The 16,162-nt window shown below is 36.8% G+C and overlaps 1 protein-coding gene and 1 long non-coding RNA gene across 2 annotated transcripts in view; both read left to right on the top strand.

Moving 5' to 3' along the window:
- Positions 1–16,162, top strand: part of GPC6 (glypican 6) — a 737,424-nt gene that overhangs the window by 86,516 nt on the left and 634,746 nt on the right. The window lies entirely within an intron of this gene.
- LOC115603905 overlaps positions 6,384–16,162 on the top strand; it is a 68,031-nt gene continuing 58,252 nt past the window's right edge. Inside the window, exons 1-2 of the long non-coding RNA XR_003990042.1 lie at positions 6,384–6,415; positions 7,954–8,045. This is a non-coding gene — a long non-coding RNA (uncharacterized LOC115603905). The remainder of the gene's footprint in view (positions 6,416–7,953; positions 8,046–16,162) is intronic.

The following is a 16,162-nucleotide window of genomic DNA, read 5'->3' as shown; positions in this document are numbered from 1 at the left end:
ATATCTTTCCAGCTTTCCTCCCAAAACCTTCTGTTTTCCATACCCACCATAAATGCACTGTGTCTTCCATGATTATGAACAGATTCACATTCCATATAATAAAATATTCTCTATGTCTCTTCTGCCTGTCATCCACTCTTCTTTTACTCATGCAGTCTCCCAGAATTGTCTGTTTCCTGGTATTTTCCATATAGGTCACATTTGTTCTGACAGGTGTGCTACATCTGTACTACTAGTTGGTGTGTTGAATGCCATGCATGATTCACTATGTTTCTTAAATGTAGATGATGTCAGGAGAATTAGCTGGTCAGAACTACTAGATGTGTTCATTAAACCAATGATCATAGAAATGCAGTGAGCAGATCTTTATCTATCTGTCAAGAAGGAGATCTAAAACGAGCTCCTTGGGAATGCTTTGGATTCCCCAGTGCAGATCTGTGCTTTATAGTCATTGAAAGACACGTCTTCATCCCTCAACCCTATAATTGCAAGGTCTGAAGCTGATCGAGGTATTTTCCAAGGACAGAATGGTTTGTTGCACTTTGGATATTCTGGAATTTGTACTGAGGAGATAAAGCACTTGTTAGTGGGTCACAATACCCACTTATAAATCTGCTAGGCGGTCCTGGATAAAAAATCCTGGCAATTACCCCTACTTCAAAGTTGTTAAAAATAAATTTTAAAAAAAGAAAAAAAAAAAAAAAGTTTGTTACCATTCTGTCTATTTTGCATGTTGTAAATGTTTCTAAAAACTGATGAGTAAGTAAAAGAAAAAAAGGATGTTTTCTGACGTCAAGATTAAAACTGAAAGGTGTCTCTATGCATTACATAGAGGATTGTATTTTCTACTTGGCATTCAGGTTCACCTTGGGAATGAACTGCTTCTTGGCAGGAGTGTTAGCTTTATAACTAATCTTTCTTGAATGTCAGTAGGACTTTGGATAGATTTACATGTTCTCCTTCAGTTCTTTCTGCCCTATTAACTTCCACTTTTGTAAGGTCTTAGTTTTACTGTTCCTCCAACTGAAACAGATATTTCCATAAGGGAGCAAACAGAACTCTGATGGTCAGGTATCAATTCCTGCATTTGACGGTCACCTCTGAGTGAATGAGGTGTGGTGCCACACTGCCCCCCTGTCTGTTGACCTGCTGAGAAATGTCTCCATCCAACATGCATCCACTTACATGTTGTATAAGTCTGTATACTGAGAATACATTTGATGTAAATATGCAAAGGGAATAATGTATGTAGTCATTACTGAGTCATGACTGTTCTTAGACACAGTGTAACTAACCACTTTGAGAGGACAAGTAATTTATATCCTTGTCGATCTCCACCATATTTTTTTCTAAATATACCACTTCTGAATCCCATAAACTAGTAATGAATCTAAAACCTACAAGGAAGATATAAGATTCATAACACTGAAGTGTGGGTCAGCACAACATATTGCACTTGCCATACTGCTCATGTGAATAACCATAATTCAGTTATGGTGAATTAAAGGTGTCACAAATGTTTGGACATGAAATAATGCCATAGTTTCACTTAAGCAGTAAAAGCATGAAAAAAGGTCTCAAGAAGACAGATGAGGTACAGTAATGCTGAATGACAGCAGTAAATACAGTAAGATTCAGCTGGAAAGTGAAAGTGATTATAGAATCTTTTGTTTCTACTGTCCCTTCTTTCCTTTTTCGCCTTTTTCTCTGCTAGCCAGCTAAAACAGGAGCATCCAAGTACTGCACTGAGAAGCCCTGTATTTCCCACCCAGTGCCCCTTGCCAGTCAGTCCTCTTTCGAGGTAAATTGTGCCACCTATAATTATGCTTTCATGATCTGCCGTATGAGAAGTGCTGTATTCCAGCCAGTAAGGCATAAAATTCTAATTAATATTTTACTGTTTGTGTTTTCAGCAGGATAAAAGTTTTCCCAAGGCAAAATGAGATTTTGTATGTCCTCAGGCTCTGAAAATGAAGACTACTTTTAAGCAGAGTTTTTGAGATGACTACCCTTAAATTTGTTAGGGATAAAATATTCACAAATTTTCCATCTGGTTCCTATCCTTTCAAAAAATGTTGTTCGTCAAAAGACTAATTAATGACCTTTTATATGATTCTGAATCTTTGTAATGAGCAGATGGTAACTGATACTTATGTTTGGTAGTAAGTCAAGAATCTTATATTGTGCTATTTAAATATATCAAAGGGAATTTTTTTGTACCAAAGTCTCCTTTAAACTGATTTTCATTGTTTCTCTGTGTGATGGATCTGTACCCTGGAATCTTACGATAAAAAGCTTTTTAAAAGTTACATCTTAACTCTGTTGCTGGAATTAATTCTTCTGTAAATGGTGTAAGAGTGTTAGATCCCGTATTATTTCCATTGTATGTTTTTGTGTGTGTGTGTGTTTTTGTTTGTGTGTGGCTTTGTATATAAGTATTATAATTAGTATTAATTATTAATCTTCTTATTATTATTTTCTCCAGACTTCTAGTAAGTGTGCTGAGGTAGGTCTCATTTTCTTTCATTATTATTCCATGTACAAGACAGTATAAAAATGTGCATTGAGGAAGGTAGGTGACTTCAAAGATGTTGAATAACAGATACAGAAATGCTATATCATGAAAATACAAAAGTGTATGTTTTTAGTAATAGAAAGGCTAAGAGTTGAATGACAGTAATTAGTTGTTAGACTGAATTTTTGGATTAATCTAAATGCAATTTAACATGGCTCAGTTGGTAAGATAGGCATGATAGCACAGTTCTGTAAAAGTACTCTGCAAACCAACTATGCAGGATCATTTTCCAGATGCTATAGTAACATAATTGTATTTCTAAGGATTCAAATGACCAAAGAATGCCTAAGAATGAAACTCCAATGACATTGAAAAAGATATGGTACATCAGCAAGGTGAGTGAAGATGAGGCTTCCCCAGTCATCTGGAGAGTGGGAAAGTCTTACAGAAGCACAGGAGCTAGACATATATAAATTTTTTAAAGGATATCTATGTTATTTGAAAAGTTTAGATGACAAATGAAACTAGTTTTTTCAAGGAATGCTGTCATGTGTCCATTCCTAAGTAGTAGATGTGAATTTAATTTGGAGTTGCTGAGGAATATTTGAATATTACCTACGGGGACTGCAGTCAAAGATCATGTCTGACAAGTGTGCTTTGCTATGCTCATGCTTCGAATTTGTGCATGAAAAGAGCAAGGAAGGAATAACACTTCCAGTGATCTGAGGGAGAAAAAGTTCACTAAATTCTTAAAGTTAATTTGAATTCTCATGAATGACACCAGGTGCCCAAGAACTTAAATTGCATATTTTAGGAAGCTAGTCAATCATATTCCAGCAGTGCTTTCGATCTGTACTTTTCACTTTATGCTCTAAGTAGGTGAATGAAGTCGTGCTTAAAGGAAGACTATAAACATTCTGATTGCGTGTAATGGGAGTGATAGATTTTATGTTGTACATCTTTTCAGAGAGTTTTCTCAGGGACCCTTCCTCACTATGGTATTTTAGGATTTTATGGGTTGATTACTAAAGCTAAAATAAATAAATAAATAAATAAATCTGGATTTTTTGCTGCATCTTGCTCTTCTGTCAAATTGATATATGAACTTCAGTAAAAGGAACTTTTGAGATATTTGAAAAAGGACTATTCAAACTCTTCTTCCCCTAGTTTAAAGTGCATACAATTATTTTAATATCTCTTTGCTTACTATAGAGAAGACTATTATATTATAGAGAAGTGAATAATCAGGTGAAACAGCATCTATAAAGGATGCAGAAAAGGATGTTGCACCACTGAAGACACAGGTTCAGGATCTGGGAAATGCACAGGTTGCGTATGTGGATATGAAAAGCTGTGTCTCTTAAAAGGTTTGCTGAAAGAGTCTGCAAGACAGAGATATATCCTGAATATAAGGAACTAGAGCTATCACTTGAGATAAGTCTTAGAGTTTGTGTCTGAGGAGTAGGATGGAAATATTCACAGACATACAGAAAAAAAAGAGTAAAGAGCGCTCAGGTTGAACAGTCAAGTTGAGAGTTCTTTTTGAGCCGTTATCATCTTAAGCCAGTAGTTAAGAACTTATTGAAATATATCAGAGTGTTATGTTAAAGCAAAATTGGAAAAGTAGTATAAAATGCTGAAAGGAGTGATCTCAGAAGCTGAAAGATGACTGTATTTCAAGAAAATTCTTGTGTCAGAAGTGTTTGAAAAAATAGAAGGGTGAAAATTAAACTCAGTTCTGCTTTTGGCTAAGAAAAAGCATAGGGAATCTTTCCGAGACAGTTGTGTTCATGGAATACAAGGACAGAAGTCCTGCTGAAGCAGAGAAGCTCAAGACACAAAGTATAATTAGAGAAAAAGATTAACTCAGAGATAAATGTTGGTGTTGAGGAAAGCAGGTGGTTGATTATGACTTGTTTCTTTTGTGTTTTTTATGAAATGGAAATGACTGAGGGTTTTGGACAGATGAGTGTTGCATCTCCAATGTCCAGAGCATAATTAAACACACCAAGCTTAAAAAAAAAAAAAAAAATTCTTATATGTATATATATAACCATATATATAAAACCTTATCTACATAATATATATTATATATATAAAACCTTATCTACAATAAACCATACAAGTGATAGCTCCAGATCAATCCCAAGAGACATGTAGTGTAATATTGTAATATGGTACGTCTGAAAGCCACCACTATCAGATGCTGAAGGAATAGTATGAAGACTGAGGAACATACAAATGTTGTTCCTTACTATTTGTCCAGACTCTATCAATTTATAGGTCTTAAGTCTTTTTTTTCTAATAGTTCTTAATCTAATTCTCTTTCATGATTTAGGCAACATTCCATTTAACATTACAGTAAATTTGATGATGGGGCATAGCCTGGCATAATCCTTTCAGTCATTTCTGTGTGGAAAAGATAGCTACAGGTAGAAGCTGACATCTGCCTCAGCTGTGATCCTACGTAACCCCTTGTTGCAGCATGTAACTTTCTCTTACAGATGCTTGACTCAGTCTATTTCTCTGCATGATTTCCTTGTATAAAGCAATGTTATTTTTTTACTTACTGTGATTTTCCATGATCAGAAAAGGCAGGAGGGATGACAGGATTTCAAAGGGTGAATCCCTTACTTGTGAAAGTAAGGCATAGTTCTTTCTGGAAAAGTTTCTGTCACCACAGAATCTTTTTTATTTTTTAATAGCTTTGTAGCTTTGAACGTTCATAACTGTGTGGTTATACAGCTAAGTACCTCTCAGACTTCAAGAATTCGGTTTGAGAATCAGTATTTTAGTGTTGGACTTTCAAGCCTATTCCTTAAATCTCGGGTCTTAGAATAAAATCCCTTAACAGTTGCATGACATAAGGTGCATCATACTGCTTCTCTCTTGAAATGCTATGAATCTTCTTGTTTTTTCTTTTAAAGGACTTGAAGTGTGTCATTTTAACTTTTTTTTTTTAAGTTAGTTTTATTTTTGAAAATTCCGTTGTAACTTAAGCTGTGGCATTTCTCATGAGTGACTTCCTGAGTGGGTTTTTTTGAAAGAAAACCCATTATTTCTTCAACCAACTGGCTTTCCAAGAATTGGTATTCAATTACATAATATTGTACTATACAATGCGTCTAATCACCTTCTGCCTTCTGATCACATGGCCCTTGAATATAATGTAAACAGCAAAAATTCTTCCTTGTATCTTTTTTTGCTACAGTTAATTTATTTTTTTTTTTTAATAGGGAAATTCATTGTAGTTCACTGAAAGTGCTATATGGTAAAGATTGAGAGGGCTGAAGAGCACTGCATTCTTTTGGAAGTCTGCTATGTCACCTTTGCTTAGTCGTAAAAAATGTGTGTCCGTTGCCCCCAAAGTCAGGATTTACTGCCAGTCTGACTTACTAGTATCTGAAGGATTGCTTCCGCATTTTGTCAGTGAAGGCTGCAATGGGCTAAATTAAAAAAAGTAAGTCCATAAAACCACTCCCTTCTGAGCAAGATGTGACAGAAACAGCACTAATCTGTGTCGTTGATAACTGATATGCCTGTAGTTGAGTGAAGTTCAGACATTCATGTCCTGGGTTCAGCTATAGCAGTCATTTTTCTCCTTCTTAGTAGCTGGTGCAGTGCTGTGTTTTTTAACTTTCAGCCTGGGAACAACGCTGATAACACTGATGTTTTTAGTTGTTGCTAAGTAATGTTTATTCCAACCAAGGACTTTCTCAGTCTCATGCTTTGCCAGGGAGGAGGGGAAGCCGGGAGGAAGCAGAGACAGGACACCTGACCCAAACTAGCCAAAGGGGTATTCCATACCACAGCACGTCATGCCCAGTATATAAACCGGGGGGAGTTACCCGGAAGGCCCAGATCACTGCTCGGGTCGGGCTCGGTATCGGTCGTCGGGTGGTGAGCAATTGTATCCTCTCCCCTTGTTATTTCACTAATCATTATTATCATTGGTGGTAGCAGTACTGGTTTTTGTATTATACCGTAGTTGCGGGACTGCTCTTATCTCAACCCGTGGGAGTTACATTCTTCCGATTCTCCTCCCCATCCCTCCGGGAGCGGGGGGAGGAAGGGGGGGAGTGAGCGAGCGGCTGTGTGGTTCTGAGTTACCGGCTGGGCTCAAACCACGACAATTCATTTTGCTGTTGATAAACCTAGTCATGTTGATTATGAAATGTTTTTTAAAGTCATACACTTCCAGTGTTGACTTTGTTCCCACTACTTCAAAGAAGCAATATGGCTAATGCAGTCTTCATTTTGGTTTGGTTTTGTTTTAATGCCCACAAATACTAATTTGGTCATGGAATAAGAGGGCTGACTTTAGCTGAGTTATATCCACATATATGCTATTTGCTTACTTACCCAAGTTAGCTCATGCAGAAAAACACGATGTTGAACAGTAAATCTGTTAGAAAAACGTACCTCTCAACCCACCAAGGTCCAAATTTCCAGCTGTAATGTGGAACAAGAAATAAGAATGAGAGAGGCAAATATTACTGAGGCAGAAAATCTTAAAATGCTCTGGGATTCATTCTTTTGTTAAAAAAATCCCAAATCAACAAAACCAAAATCAAAACTCTTTTCCTCTAATTTCAGTTTAAGAATCTTTATTTCTGATACAAATAGTTCTTAACAGTAGAAGTCAGGAGAAAGCAAATACAGTGGGACGTCCAGATAGCTTAGATAGTAAAGATTATTGTATGACAAACATGACCTTGTTTAAGTGAGCATGAAAAATGCAACTCCCAGATTTTGCACTCACTGGAATGCAAAACAGGCTATGTAGCTGGAAAAATACATTGCCAATAGCAGAAGTAAAAGTCAGTGCCACAATCTAATAAAACAGTCATTGCAAAAATAAGCTGTCACAAACAAAGGAAAGATAATTACTAACATGTGCACAAGTTATTTGAAGTGCCTTTAGTGAACATTTGTACTTACAAGAAAAATGGAATTTGGGCCCATTTTTTTCCCTGTCTCTTACGTTCATTCTTAGGTGATATTAAGTCGTTTTGTAGTTTCACTATTTTCAGCCTGTTTAAAGGCATTTTTATGTTAGCTGCCAGACAACACTTTAAATTATTTTATGCAAATTGATAATATTTGGTTGTATTTTGTTTACAGAATGTTTGATTTATAAATAACTTTGTTATGAATACCATGGCAGTTATAGCCTGTATTTATGATATCTTTTGAGTTAGATAAAACAATTATTTTACTGTACTATATACAGAACCTATAAAGCTACTAATCTACAATTTGATGAAATCCTGGAGTCATTAGGAAACTCCTTACAGGCATCAGAGAACCTGTCAAAACCAGAAAAAAGTCTTACCACAGATGGAAATTGTTTGGTCAAGGCAGACAGCTTTCCAGTTTGGTGAAAACTATCTGAAACTGCAGTTGTGATTTCATTTTTGCTTATGCTCTTTTTGCAGTATTTTGTAACCTGTGGAAGCCAGTGAACTGTAGGAGGATACAAAGGACCCTGGCTCACATTTGCAGACATTTTGCAAGATGACTGAAAAAGGTCTTTATTTTCTCCTTTGCTGCTATACCTAACATTCAGTTTTACTAATGTCAAGTGCTTTTGGTTTCAATTTAGAAAATACACAGGACTGTGAACACCAGTTGCACAGGCAGCTTTTGCTTTCTGCTGTTCCTCATGTAACTTCCAGCAGAGAGAGGAGCATACAGCTGGGACAGTCACTGCTTCAGCGGTTTCATCGTATCCTATATGCAAGCATTCATCGTGCTAGCCTGAATCCTAGTTTTTCTCTCCCTAAACGTAGAAGAATGCTGTGGTTTTGAATGATGCTGAATTCTCAGGCTCAGTCTACTCTAGCAAATGTATGTTGAAAATCATTCTCTGGCACTGAGGCCACTGGAGGAGGAAGACCACATCCAAGGCAGCACAGCCTGGCTCCTTGGTCATGCATACTCCTAGGAAAGTGGTTCAAAGAATGCCAGCTGGCATTTTGCAGTACAGACAATGAAATAATCAATTATTGGATAATTTCAGGACTTGAATTTCAGCTAATAGTTATTAGCAATAATTTCTAAACTTTAACTTTGCTTTATATATTACATGAATATACTAGTAGAGTAGAAGATGTGCACCCTGTCACCTGCTGTATACCTCAGAGTAATGTATGGGGCACTGAGAGCTGGTTTTAAAAGCTGGCAAGCCTGTATGAGTGAAGTCTTGTTGTCTCTCACATCGTTGAGTCACCAGAAATTATTATTTTGTGGTCTTTTTATGTTCCTTTGTTGTTTTTTTTTCCTTCACTAACAGCATTTAGGGAAAATGTGTATATTTAAAAATATATTTGGAGGAACTATTTAATGTTAACAAAAAAAAAAACCAAAACCAAAACCAAACCAAACAAGCCACACCCAAAATACATAGCCATAATTTTTTTCCTTGGGTATGTCTGTGTTCTGGCAGGTAACAGGTTAAATAACACTCTGCTTTCAGCCCCAGAGTCTCTGGCTTGAGAATTTTTAAGAGGGATTTTATCTGTTTCAAGTGCTAAAAATTGTCTTTGAGCAGCTCAGAGTGGATGCTCTAGTGACTAAGTCAAGTCTCTCCCTACTCCTAAATAAGAGTATTTCCTTCTTTCATCCCTTTCTGTCTCTCCCTTCCTCCCTCCCTTTCTCTCTTCCACCCTCCTTTCTTTCCTTCTTCCCTTCCTCCCTTCTTCTCTTCCTTCACCTTCTCCTGTTCATTTATTTCTTCTGAGAGACAGGGAACACTGTTGGTGACTGAGTCATTTCCTTCTCTCATTCTTACTGTTTCTCAATAAACATGTTAATATTTATGCATATGTATATTTTATAAACAACTATATCTTTGACATCTCATATGTTTATATAAATATTTATATATAAACCACAAACATATAAGCATATAAATATAAAGCATTATATTTATAAAACGATAAGTATATATACATGAAAAAGTCCTGACTTAAGGCTTCTTTCCTCTGTAATTCATCTTCTAAAAATGAAATAGAAAAGATCTTTTGTACTGTATCGTGAGAAATATTAAGCATTGGAGCTAATTCCTTTGGCTTGCTGCCATGTTCTGTCTGTGCACAAGAGCCAGGACAGGTGGGAAAGAGCAGTTAGGTGTTAAATAAGAAGCCACCCTCATCCACCCATCTCTGCTGTTAGTTTGAGAGCCCTTTCTGGGCAACTCTAGGAATTGCAGCAGTCGGACAGACTGAATGAAGATTGTGCTGATTATAAACCAAAGAATATGAGGTAGGTCTGGGTGGAATCTCCTACCATGTGTTCAGGCTACTATAATGAGAAGATTTAAGATACCGGTAATTCTCTTCCATTTTCTGGAATTCTTGGAAAACTTACCCCAAATTCCCTCTCTCTCAAGTAAAAGTACTTATAGTAATTTTTTTAGAGTTCATGCCACAATAATTCTGGGTTTCATAAGCAATGCTGAGTTCTTTCAAGTCATTAATTAATTTTATCTTTTGAAGTACAAAAAGGTCTTCTAAAAGTGGTAAGTTTAGTTGCTTCTGCAGATTTCCTGAGAAGTGTAAAATCACAGTATTAAAGAGTCACAGAATTGTTGAAGTGTAAGAATTACTTGTATTTCTACATCTCCATCTTAAAACAGAAGATATGCTTTGAGAAAGTTGTCTGCCATCTTATTGTTTCTGTTTGAAATTAGAGTATGTGGCGTAAATATGTGGCCATAACAAGGGTGAAGCATTTAAAACACTGAAAAATCTTTCAGTAGGGATATAGACAAGCCAAATTCGTTTGTCTTACAGTTGTAAAAACTATGGAGTGCTACTAAAACAAATGATCTCAATAAAATAAAAATTATATCTATATGTTATATAGATATACATAAGATATAGACACAGGGCATTAAAATTGTCTTGTGAAGTAATATACTTGAGTTCTAATTTCCATTATGAAACAGAATGATAATTACATTTCTATGTATACAGAATTTGGTAAATACGTTAACATACTTTTTTCCAGTGCTGTGAAAGACTATCCATTTGAAAAGCATTTTTTGCATAGCCTCTTGTATGACTTTTTAGATTTAATTTCTTTTTTCTGGATTAATATTTTTAAGTTAAATTAGTAATAACTTGGAAAAGTAAAATAGCTTTGCATTGGATTGTATGGTTTAATAACAAGAATAGAAAAAAGAAATTTATTCCACCCTAGCTATACTGAGATATGTGTGGTTTTGCAGTATCTGCAAATATTCAGATTTTCTGAATATTTAAAAAATATATTTCTTGGAATTGCTACAAAGTTTAGTTCAGTAAAAGGAAAGGTATCAAATTGCGAAGTATTGGTGTAAAAATATTTGCATCAGAAGCAAGGATAAGCAAGCCTTCAACATGGCCTCAAAACATTACAGTGACTACAATTTATTTTCATGTTTGTTAGGATTACATTAGGAACATTGTTAGACATGTGCTTAAATTATTTCTAGTAATGCTGCCTTCTGATCTGACATGATTCTATGTACGACAATCTTAAAAACACTACAGAGATACGTGTCTACATGAGAGTACAATGAATGCTATTCTGCATATGCTGTGAAGCAGATGGTATTTTCAGTAAGTTACTCAAGAAGGATATGCCTTACATCACCACTTGAAAGAATTAAGTATCTTGTTTGCTGCTTATATCCCCTTAAAATCTTTTTTCACCCTTCTGTTCTTGGTGTATATGTCCAGTGGGATAAAATTTATCCCCATAACCATATGTGTCATGGAGCACAGAGATCATAATAAGGATTTTTTTACTTTTTCAAAGTAACTTTTATGACTTTTTTTCTGTATATAATTCATGATTTAGTGAGCATGTGATAATTGAAGTCTTACAAATTTATGACTAGTTTTGAAACTAATGTCATCCTTTTGATCATCAAAAATATGAGAAATTCTGAGAGATATTTGAAAATGCCTTATTCTCTAGCAGTGTTCTTAAAAAAATGCTATAAATTAATTTCACATCTTCTAAATATGTTGTTTAAGTAATACGATAAAGTGATCTTTATTGCTAACCTTGATATGGGGCAGAAAGAGCAACAATCTGTCTAATGCGGACAGCTAAAATAATAAAGGTTATATAACGAGGTGGTATGAGAAAAGGACACTATCTGGACACCAGCTAAATATGATACTTCCATACTTGAAAGATCCTTAGAAAGGAAAGATTAGAAAGAAAGATCCTTCCTATCCTTAGAAAGGATAGGTTAGTGACTTGGCCAACTTGTCCTCTGGTTGTAAAGTCCATTAGGTTGCCTCCCACTGCATGAATGAACCCAGGGACTGGAGCAGTTTGCTACCTACACATCTCTGCCACAAGCAGATCTCAACCTGCAAGACCCATTATCTGTAGCAATAACCTAGCATGGTTATTATTTCCAAGCAGAAATAACATGCCCTTTCCAGCTGTTTTATTTGGAGTGACAGGTTTCAAGCTCAGTGCTATCCTCCCTAATTAGAGGCCTTGAAGGTCTTAGCCTGGGGGTTGTTCGAGCAAAAGGTGTTCTCCAACACAAACTTTTTTTATCTCCAATACGAGGATGCTTTCGTGGTCTAACTGCAGTTAGTTATTTCAGAGACATACACATTTAGCTGTGGGCAAACATGATGAACAGCATTTGTATTCAAGACAATAGGCACTCATCAGTGTAAATTCCTGTCTACTATGCAAGGTGCATCTTTTGATCTTTTAGAAAGAGCTGGAAAATTGGATGGTATTTGCAAAAGTCTTTCAGCTGAGAAATGTCAATAAAATAATCATGTTGAGACCAGTACATGGAATTGACTTCTTGGAGGGGCCACAGGGATGGTTACAGGTGCAGGAATGAGCTGTGTAGCTCTTGATTACATAAACTGAAGTTCACAGGTGAGAAATTGTGCACAGGCTCAGCAACTCCAGGCTGTACCAGCCTCTCATTTGACATGGTAGACTGGAGTGGAAATACTGGGATACAGTTTTTCACACTTCTTTCATGCAGTGTGTATGGAAATGCTTTGTAAATACTTTGCCTTTAGCACACTAGTAAATACATAAAGGCAATAATGAAGTGTGATTGCACGGTTATCGTGGGTGCATGTTAACGAATAGGAGTAAATGCATTACATGATTTCTTACTGACACATTCTTTCACAGTCTGGCTCCCAACAAACACTTTTCCTCTGCAGTTTTTTGCAAATCTGTAGTGTTTAATGTATTTTTCTGCAGGTCACTGCTCCCTATCCACACTGCTTCCATAAATAAATAGAAATAATTGCCAGTGGTTTAAAATTATGACTATTCATCTATTGCATGTGTTTATTATAAGTCCATTAACTTCAAAACATTACTGTTGTTTTGTTTTTGGTTTTTTTTGCTACATCTGGGAGAAGCAATCTAATAAGTATATGTCTTTTCCTTCTTAGATATTGCTACTTTGAATGCAAAATTTTTCAAAGTTTATTCTTTTAATAGTCCTGTAAAAATGTCGAGATGTTTGTGAAGTATAAATGCAAGCACCGTACTCAGTGCAATATTGCAGGATTGCCAGGTTAAGCTTATGGTTCATTAAAAGGCTGGTTTTAATATAAAGAGAGAAGTAATCAAGAAGTGGAAATGAGAAAATAATCCAAATGGAAATACGGGGGGGGAAAAAAAGGCCTAAGGGAACATGTAATATCAGTGCTTCCTTGCTGAAAAGGTGAGTGTATCATATGTAGGAAGAAGAAGGTGGCAGATTGGTGAGTCCAGTGCTAAAACCACAAAACACAGGTTTTCCTGATACCAAATTAAAATCTTCAATTTTACTGGTTGATGTGTGTCTCTGCTGTTCCTGGAGTAGCCAGCAGCATGTAGGAATTTAACAGTGCTTACCCGAGCTGCAGAGGAGCACTTCAAAATAATTTCTCTGTTGTTTGCACGTTAATATCTTCCTATAATTTCCAGTAAAGTATTTCCTAGAAAAGGTTCATTATTTAGTGGCCACAGAGCAGAGAAGCTGATGTTGCTACAGCAGCTCCTGAAGATACACATATCTAAAGATAGCATTTAATGCTGGATACTGATAGGGTTTTTTTCCATACAGGGGATCTTTTTAGCTATAAGATGTACCCATTAGCTCATTGAAATTTTCATGTGTGAGTTCTGCAATAGAAATATTTCATATTTTTATTTTGGTTTGTCTAAGTATTAAGCAAATGTAATGTTAAGGAACAGTAAAAGCCAGAAGATAGATAGTGTTTTACCATCCAATACTTGGAGATTTCAAAGTACTAGACAGTGACATATATATCCAGTGACAAGATAAGGGGCAACAGGCACAAACTGAAACACAGGAAGTTCCCTCTGAATATGAGGAAAAACTTCTTTATGTTGAGCATGGCAGAGCACTGGAACAGCCTGCCCAGGAGGTTGTGGAATCTCATTCTCTGGAGATACTCAGAACCCACCTGGACACATTCCTGTGTAACTTGCTCTAAGTGAACCTGCTTTAGCAGGTCAGATTAGACAAAATGTTCAGTCAATTCATATCTTGACTAAAATATATTAGTAATAGGGTATTGACAGCCTAGGAAAAAGTCTAAGCTGAAAGCAACACTGCACAGAAGTTTTCCCAGGACTTCCTGAGCTATAGTGATAGGTTTGTATGTAATGATTCCCAAATGGGCTTTTCTCCGTGAATTTGTCCAGTCAGTTTTTGAACCCTTGTAAAAAGTTTGCAGAGTTCCTTATGTTCATGATGTTATGTGAGACAAGTTATGTCTTCCTTCCTTCCCGCCTTCTTGCCTTCCTGCCTGCCTTCCTGCCTCCCTGCCTTCCTGCCTCCCTGCCTCCCTCCCTCCCTCTCTCCCTCCCTTCTTTGCTTTCTCCCTTCCTCCCTCCCTTCCTTCCTTCCTAGTTGATGTTACTTACAGAGGCTCTGTTACTTAATTCAATTGTTCACAATTGAATTTTAAAAACTTTTGTTTGAGGTTGTGTGAAATGTAGATGGAAATTAACAATGAGACTAGGAGGAGTTAAAAATGAACTTTTTTAAGGTTTGAGGTTTTTTTTACAAGACATAATAAAGCAGAATTAGGGAGATTGTGTTTGTTGGCAGATGTCACACAGGATTTGCCATTTCCCAATTCCTAGCTTTGTGCTGAATCTCATTAAACAAATACTATTTAGCTCTCAGTTTGCGATTTTGAGCTGGATTTTAAATACATTGTTGCCAGCTCTTTCTATATATAACCTTACAGTTTTATGGATTCTGTGGAAACCCAAACTATGGGAAGGTGAGAAATACAGTTAGTCATTCTGCAGTTTGCATCCTGCTGTAATTCCTTACTACCACACTTCCTACTTGGGTGTGTGGTAGAAGAAATAGCATTAACACCTTCCCCTAGCTGTTTGGAGAGCTTAGCCAGATCCACACCTTCTGTGAATGATGCTTGTTTGATGCTGAATAGTTGTTACATGCACAATTATGGACAGAGAACTTGTTTAAAAAAAACCAAACAACAAACCCCAAACCAAAACCCACCAAACTTAGGACCTTGGCACATGCAAATACTTGTGTTAGGAGTGCAGTCACCCAAACATTTGATTCCTGTCTGGATGGAAATGGTAGTCTTTGTTGCAAGGGTCTTTGCAATGGTATTGTTAGATTGGACAAGGCTCCCCAAAGCGCTCTTCTACTGGCTTGTGATACTACTTGACCACTCCAGGGCATGTATGGTCGATTTTCAGGAGGTATCTTAACTGACACAGAAAACATCTAGACATCTTAAAACCACACGCAAAAGACATAAACATTTCTGCATTGCAGCAAGTTTTTACGGCCTATTTTCATGTGTCTTACCTACATGCGATTTGATCAATTCTCCAGTAGGAGCTGACCGGGACACTCAGGACGTTAATCAAGACATTTAATGTCTTGATTCAACAAAATTGAATGAGGCATGGCAGGAGCTGCCTGGGGGAATCTCTGCAACTCTCTGAAATTCCCACCTGGAGAGCTCCTTAGTCAAATAACTAATCACGACAGAAGGTGGCTCAAAGTTCAGTCAGTCTCTTATCTAGTCAGTCAGTCTCCAGCCAGTCCGTTACCCCATCTGAGCAGAAGACTGGCTGTGGGAAGTCCGGAGCCGCTCAGGGGATTCATTACACAGGCGCAGCCATGATATCCAGATGCACCACAGGTGCAACTCTGGACAAACTTGAGCTTCATACTTGTGAATTTACATTCCATAGCCGGTGAAGAAGAACAACAGGAGAGGTGCCTTAGTTAGAAGGGATGTGGAAAGACAACAGCCATGGGATTTCCTGATTCCTCAAACTCTGTTACCTTTTGCAAACTGTTACTTTATACCTGCAACCAAATTGCCCCTCCACCCACAAACCCAAAGTATTTTGCCTTCTTTTGCTTAGTAATGTGACAGTGTTTCTATTCTTAGCAGCTGTAAAAAGTCTCAATATTGCACCAAATTCTTGCGTTAGGATCCTGTGGCATAAAGAAAAATTCTGGATTCCTGATAACATTTGCACTGGCATTGTGGGAGATCTGTCTTCAGATTTTGGAGATTAATTACATAATGCCCTGCAGTTCCTTTTGCTAGATTATGTGAGTTTTGCCAGTGATCAGTAGTA

This window comes from Strigops habroptila, chromosome 2 (assembly GCF_004027225.2).
Source record: "Strigops habroptila isolate Jane chromosome 2, bStrHab1.2.pri, whole genome shotgun sequence".
In the NCBI taxonomy this organism is placed as follows: domain Eukaryota; kingdom Metazoa; phylum Chordata; class Aves; order Psittaciformes; family Psittacidae; genus Strigops; species Strigops habroptila.
This window is presented reverse-complemented; position numbering and strand designations above follow the sequence as displayed.